Genomic DNA, 6,946 nt, shown 5'->3' on the forward strand with positions numbered 1-6,946 from the left:
TGTCCCGTAGGCTGTAAATGTTTGAAACTGTGAATACAAGAAACTGCAAGTTGAAGGGGTTGGAATAAGCGATAGCCCGATAGCCATGCCTACCAAATTTTCCATTGGGCTATTGGGTTTTATCTCCATGTGGCCCGTCGGGCTATTTAAATCATTTAATTAATTAATTTAGTTATTTATTTTTTCGGTTTTGGAGTGTCCCTGGACCCTAGAGCTAAGGCCTTAAAAAATTGTTTGATTGGCGTAACCCGAGCGACCCTAAACTTAAACACCCTAAAAAAATAATAATAAAAAACTCTTTTTTTTAAAGTACCAAGGCCTTTATCATACGCAATTTACAGCTTAAAAAGCGGGTGCAAAAACGAAGAAAAAAAAAAGGGAAAAAATGCTGACCGATCTACCCTAATTTTTCAAATGTCAATCAAACAATTTTTTAGGCCTAAATGCTAGGATCATTCATGGTTGATATTTAAAAAGAAGAAGAAAAAAATAATAGGCCCTAGTGTTTTTAATATGCAAATAGTTATATATAATGTGTTCATGTCATACTCTATTAATGATTTCAAAATGCATACAAATCCATTTTGAAATCATTAATAGAGTATTACAGGAACACACCGAATTATAGCTTTGCAAAAACACTGGGGCCTTATTTTTCTTATCTTTTGTTTTAAATGTCAATGAAGACTGATCCTAGCATTTAGCTCTAGTACAGGGACACTCCAAAACCAAAACAATAAAAACAAAAAAAAACTTAAATACAGAACTGTACTCTCTGAACTTTAATTATTGTTCCTAGTTTCGTTCCTGAACCAAACTGTTGATTTTCAAAATTAAAAAGTAAGTGACAGATGCTTTACCACGTAACAACATACACCTTTTTAATTTCTTTGTAGCAAAATTAATTACGGTACTAAAAAATTAAATTTTCTGACTGCAGTTCTTTCAGAGGCCCTGTATTAAATCAAATTCCTGTGTCATAATCTTTGAGTGTTATACATGTGTACATTGTTTATGTAATTTTTAGAGTAATACTGGAGCCCTTTTAGTTTTGTTCTCCATGAACACAATCATTTTGTGTTCTGTGTTTCTGCACAATTCATTTTCATACAGGCCAAACAAGTGTTTTTGTCTGATTTTTCTCAATTGCTGAATGCTGTAACTTTACATCTAATTGCTATTTGAGAAGTGTGTGACAAATCAGTAGGCTACATAATCCACTGAATAATCAGCAATAATAGTTCTGTTCTGTCTGTTGATTCAAAAATCAGTTGTTCAAGGTGGCCATCACAAGGTCCAATTTCCAAATCATCATGCATGCTCCTGTAAGACAATAATAACAATGAAACATAATATATTAAATGGGTCTGATAAATGTCTGCATGGAGATTTATTCACCAATAAAGTGAGTGCTGAGAAGTCTCATTACGTATCATTGAATCAGTGACATTATGGGGATTTAGTATTTTTTCTTTCAAATCAAAAACAAGTAAAAAGAGCCATTTTAATGTGCTGCCATAGATTATGTTTTTCACATTTTCAAGCCTTTCTGTGATTGTTTAGCGTAATGTAGCCTCTTCCAGTTTTTTAGTTGCTTGTCTTATCTAGGCTTATTTATATTCCACCATTCTTAATTTCACCATTATACTCTATGGTGTTTTGCTGTTGGCATGATTCTAAAGGAAAAAATGAGTTGACATTAAGAATGTTTTTACTTACAAAGTAACAGGTCACTGTCTGTCAGAAACCCAAGATCGTGTTGCATCCAGCCATCTCCATTACTGTTGTTCATCAGATGTCATCTTGGTCAACTGCAAACCAAATACACAAATTAATGATTTAATAAATAGCAGTTTTTTTCTCACAAATGATGTTTTCATCATAAAATGAGTAAAAAACTTTTTAGGGGGTATATCCAGCCCTCGAATTAAGGATCTGAAGGGGCACGGCAACTTTTTTAGGGCAAGTTGATAATTGGCTTGGATTTTCACTGAAAAGACAAGGCAGCACGGCAGTTTGTAATATTTCAAGAGGGCATCATGGCAACTGTTGAAAATTTGAGAAGGGCACCAAGGTAATTTCTCAAAAGTGAAGAAAACACACAAACATAGATAGAAGATTTTATAATGAAGGGGCAGGGCTGGGGCACCGACAGCAACTTCGTTAGAGGGCACAGCAAATGACTGCCTTGGGTAAAGGACATATTTTGAGGGCATTACGGCAGTGGGGATGGGCACCCACAGCAAAATGCCATGGGTGCCGTGGGTTAATTCGAGGGCTGGGTATATCCCCATTTACCAATTCCTCATGTTTGCTAAAAAATTGTGCCCTGAGCTGGTGCTCTAATTGGATATGGTATATTAACCGGCACTCAACTTGAGCTAGCTAAACCTGATTTATCTCTAGGCCTCAACCGATATGGCAGAACTGTCTACCGATTGGATATCGATGTAAATAATACCGGCCAATATCTGATCCGATCAGATATCAGTTAAAAAAAAAGTTTCCAGCGACTTTGAAGAACCACTGGACCTATTCTGAGGTGCTAAGATCAGAAACAATTACAATTTTCCATGCATTTATAATAATTATGTAGGCCTAATAGATGAAGAGCTAAGAGGTAAACATTTGTTGATAGTTTGCATATTGGATAACAAACTGTAATGTTTTCGTAATTTTTTCCAAATTTTTTCTTCAAATTAACTATGCTAGCACCTCAGAATAGGTCCAGTGGTTCTTCAAAGTTGCAGAAAACTTTGCAAAAAAAAATAATTAAAAATTTTTTTTGGACTGATATCCGATCCAATACCAATATCGAAAATATCTGGCCGACGTCACGGTACAATATCCGATTTAATGATACTGAGATAAAATTGTTACTAATTTTGAGTTAGATTCAGAATGCCAAAATCGGGAACTTCACAAGTGAAAAAAAAATTCCCACCATACTCCCATGGGACCAGGATTTGTACCATTCGAGAATCGAGACAGTAACGTTTGCTTACTACTTACTTGAGAACTCTAGCTTCAAATTTGCACACAATAGTTTTACATGTACAGCTTTATGCGCATTCGATGCTATCATGCTCGAGTCCATTTGCTATCATTATTTCAGTGGATCTGCCAATCAGCACTGACATGTAATATTTCTGCTGATTTTGATGCAAGTTAAAATTTGATTGAGTCAACTGTGTATTTTAAGGAAATGCTGCCTATTTTTAACAGTCTAATATTTAGTTGAAGTGCAAACTGCAATTTTAGCAACATTTTGATACGATCTCCAGCAGTGATCGGCTGTATTTACTTACAGCTTCCCTAGCCATTGATTTCTAAGTACTAGATTTTGATAGCTCAGGACTCGTCTTTAAATAGTGTGAAGCTATCTGTGACAAATGCGAAGCTAGACTTCTCGTACAAGCGTTCATGTGTATTGTGTAATTACACACACAATCAAACGTTTATAAATTAACACTGTTTGAAGGCGCAGTCACCTCGCACCACATCCGAACCCGAAGAATCCCTTAAGTATAATATGTTGTAGTAAACCTTTGATGAGCCCGTGACGCATACCGTGATGTTGCAAAGTCAGAGCTAACAATGTGTTATGTACGGCACAAAGTTAATTTGTAAATTTCCACTGACTCCACATCAGCAGATCACCTCTGCAGACAACAATCAGACAAGTGTGTTCCAACAAATGACTGAGTAAATTTTGTGATGTACACTCTCGTCAAAGGCAAAGCCTAGGTTTACTCATGTACTCCAAACGCCATGCCATCAGACAGAATCAGTATGTAGAGTATCATGCATGCATGCAATGGCTAGTATTATAATATATTTATAATATTCCAGTGTAATAGTATGTGTGCCATGTACAAATGTGAAATGATGTAAACATTGTAATGTACAGATATAGATGTAGGGCCTATCATGCAGGAATTTTAGACGGGACTATGGACCTAGCCTGCGCCTGTCGAGCTGTATCAATAAAATCAACAGAAATCAGTTCGTTATTAAGTACTTACTTTCTCGTCTTGAGATTTTCTTTCGTGCTCAAAATTACCAAATAGATGTTGAAAATTCGTTCAATTTTCAATCAAATCTGCTCGCGTTGACAGATTGTGCTGCGGCGAACGAAATCAATCAGCTGTTCAAAGGTCAAATCAAATTGATCAGGTCAACAGTCACTTCCGTTTCCCCGAAATATGGGGAACCAATCAGAAGAGTCGTTATATGTGCTCTTTTGCAGACTGTTTGTTAGGAGGATCGACGCGTGTCAGACCGACGCAAACTGGCTGTGTAGGAGACTATATGGGGATATGACTAGTTAACGTCGCTGTGTGAAAAATAACCGGCCAATATTAAAAGTACTCTTCTAAAGTTCTAGAAAATATAGTTTTTAACATGTCCTAAATTTTTAGCTAATTTAGATGTTTGGAAATATTCGTACTTTGGTGTTTTAGTTAATGTTATAGGTAATAGTACATTGCCTAGTTAACGTCGCTGTGTGAAAAATAACCGGCCAATATTAAAAGTAGGCTACTCTTCTAAAATTCTAGACAATATAGTTTTGTAACATGTCCTAAATTTTTAGCTAATTTAGGTGTTTGGAGAGGGTCGTACTTTTGTGTTTTAGGAAGGACATGTAAACGACAGATAACACCAAAAATATGAAGAAATTATTTCCAAACCGTGTTAAGTCAAAAATCATTATGTTGCTCATTTTCAACTGCTAGTTTACAAAAAGCACGCCATTGTCTGATTTCGTGAACAAAGCCACACATAACATTGTTTCCTTCGTTTCCTTTATAATCGGTTACCCAACTGAAGCTATGAATACCAGCTTTATTGCGATATCGCACATGAAAACAGTCACTTGTGCACAACCAGAGAAGATCCGATATCAGTTGAGCTGTTTCAATGAGTGTTATCTTGGTTTAATAGCTTTTAATGGGGTTAAGGGGAGACTGAACTTGTGAAATAGCCAAATAGTGCAAATATCATCATTTTGAGTTATTTCCAGATTAAAATGCTTTAGAAATAAAGCTATTATTTGCTTTTTATTTGAGCCCAATCGGTCATTTGGTTCTCAAGCAACAGCAAATCAAAGCGAGATAGACGACGCTAAAAACATTTTACCTACAGCGATACATGCAATGTATTTCTTTTGTTTTTTATTGTTTTTCAAAGGGCGATTTTCAACAAAATTCAAAGATAAATGTTAATTATAACTAATTTTAAAACCATTTTCAATGTAAATGTTGTCTAATTGTTAAAATTATTGGTAATGACTGATGGTAAGTGTTTTAATTTTTTTTTAAATCCATCATTACCGCAAATTTCTACCGATTTAGTAATACGTACATTACATTTCATTTGTATTTTATTGTTTTTCAAGGGGCGATTTTTAACAAATTCAAAGATAAATGCCAATTAGATATTAATTTGGCATTAATTTGTAATGCAAATGTTGATTTTAATTGTTAAAATTCTTATCACAGTTGATAGTATGTTTTTAGAATAGAAAATTTGCATAATTACCAATCGTTTTGAATATTTAGTGTTTCTAGACTTAAAATGATGTTTTCTGCCAATTGCGATTTTACGCAGGTTGAGAGGTTGCGCGCAGCTTTTCTCAGTAACGCTAACTCCGATCACTCTACAATTTGGCAGATATGTCATTGGCATATATATCTTGAATTACTCAGAGCTAATTTTGAATTAAACCTTCGTAACCATGGAAACGACCTAAATTTCGTATTTTTTCCCAAAAATGTCGATTTTACAATATTTAACGCATCGCAACACACCGATTTGACCTTCTATCAAAAATCCGCTCTGAGTAAGTTTAGATAGACATGTCAGAGACCTCCCAACCTCATTTGGTCACTATAGGACTGACCGTTACTTTAAAAGACTGCGCGCAGACTCCCCCCTTAAAAAGACAAATATGGCGTCCGTTACCATAGCAACCGCATATAAAATCTAATTTTTTTGCTTGAAAATTAAAAGTTTCATCAAGATACACCATCATACCAAATATGAAGTCCATAGGTCAAGTAATTTGGAAAATCACATTTACAAGTTCAGTCTCCCCTTAAGTCCTGCAAAGGTCGAGATGAATTCTACTGTAGACATGACTGCATCATGGGTACAAAGATAATGATCAGATGTGACGTGTCATGTCAAAAGGAGACACTTTTGGGCAGGTTATCAATTTTGAGGTTTTTACATATCTTAAATATGGAGATATTTTGCTCCACAACGCCGTTTCCCCCAATGCAATCGGACATTCCTAAGCGAAGATATTAAGTTCGTAAGTGGCCGGTATGGTATATTATAAAAATGGAAATTGAGATATCGGCCTTTAAAAATATTATTGACAATTGCAATGTTGAGAGTAGGAATTACCTTGAAAAATGTCTGAACTTCAGATGCCATTTATCATGGTTATATTCCGGTCTGAAACTATCAGACAATATTTTAAACATTAATAACATCACTAATTCGCAACAAACATAGATTGTGAAAAAATCACCCCCCGGGCAGATGTTCTATTTCTCCATATTTTATGATCCTGCCCAAAAGTGTCTCCTTTTGACATCAGTGAGTCAGTGACACGTCACAAATAACCACCAGCCCCCTTCTCTTAATCAAGTACTGTTCAAACAATCAAATCACACATAAAATACATCGAGATGATCTGTGTCCAGTAAAAAGAGCTAACAAAGCTTGATGATGCTTTGCGGTTGGCACACAGAAGCCAAAAGGGAGTGGAGTTCGAGTTGATTTTGCGTTTGCGAGTTATGCATGATTTTTTATGTGTACTATCACTGCTCCATAGACATTAGGGGCTGTGCAATAATTATTACCCCGGGGTAAAACCCAAACGGCTCGCCAAAAATCGCTTGCCCCCCCCTCTCGGCTTGCCAAAATTGCTTGCCCC

The 6,946-nt window shown here is 35.7% G+C and overlaps 1 long non-coding RNA gene across 1 annotated transcript; it reads right to left on the reverse strand.

Annotated features, from left to right (window-relative positions):
- Positions 1-616: 616 nt before the first annotated feature.
- On the reverse strand, positions 617-4,249 carry LOC140152699 (uncharacterized). Its single transcript, XR_011859040.1, has 3 exons — positions 4,026-4,249; positions 1,720-1,811; positions 617-1,323 (listed from the first exon to the last, which is right to left on the reverse strand). It is a non-coding gene; the product is annotated as an uncharacterized lncRNA (long non-coding RNA).
- Between the last annotated feature and the right edge of the window lie 2,697 nt (positions 4,250-6,946).

Source organism: Amphiura filiformis, chromosome 5, assembly GCF_039555335.1.
Source record: "Amphiura filiformis chromosome 5, Afil_fr2py, whole genome shotgun sequence".
NCBI classification, from domain to species: domain Eukaryota; kingdom Metazoa; phylum Echinodermata; class Ophiuroidea; order Amphilepidida; family Amphiuridae; genus Amphiura; species Amphiura filiformis.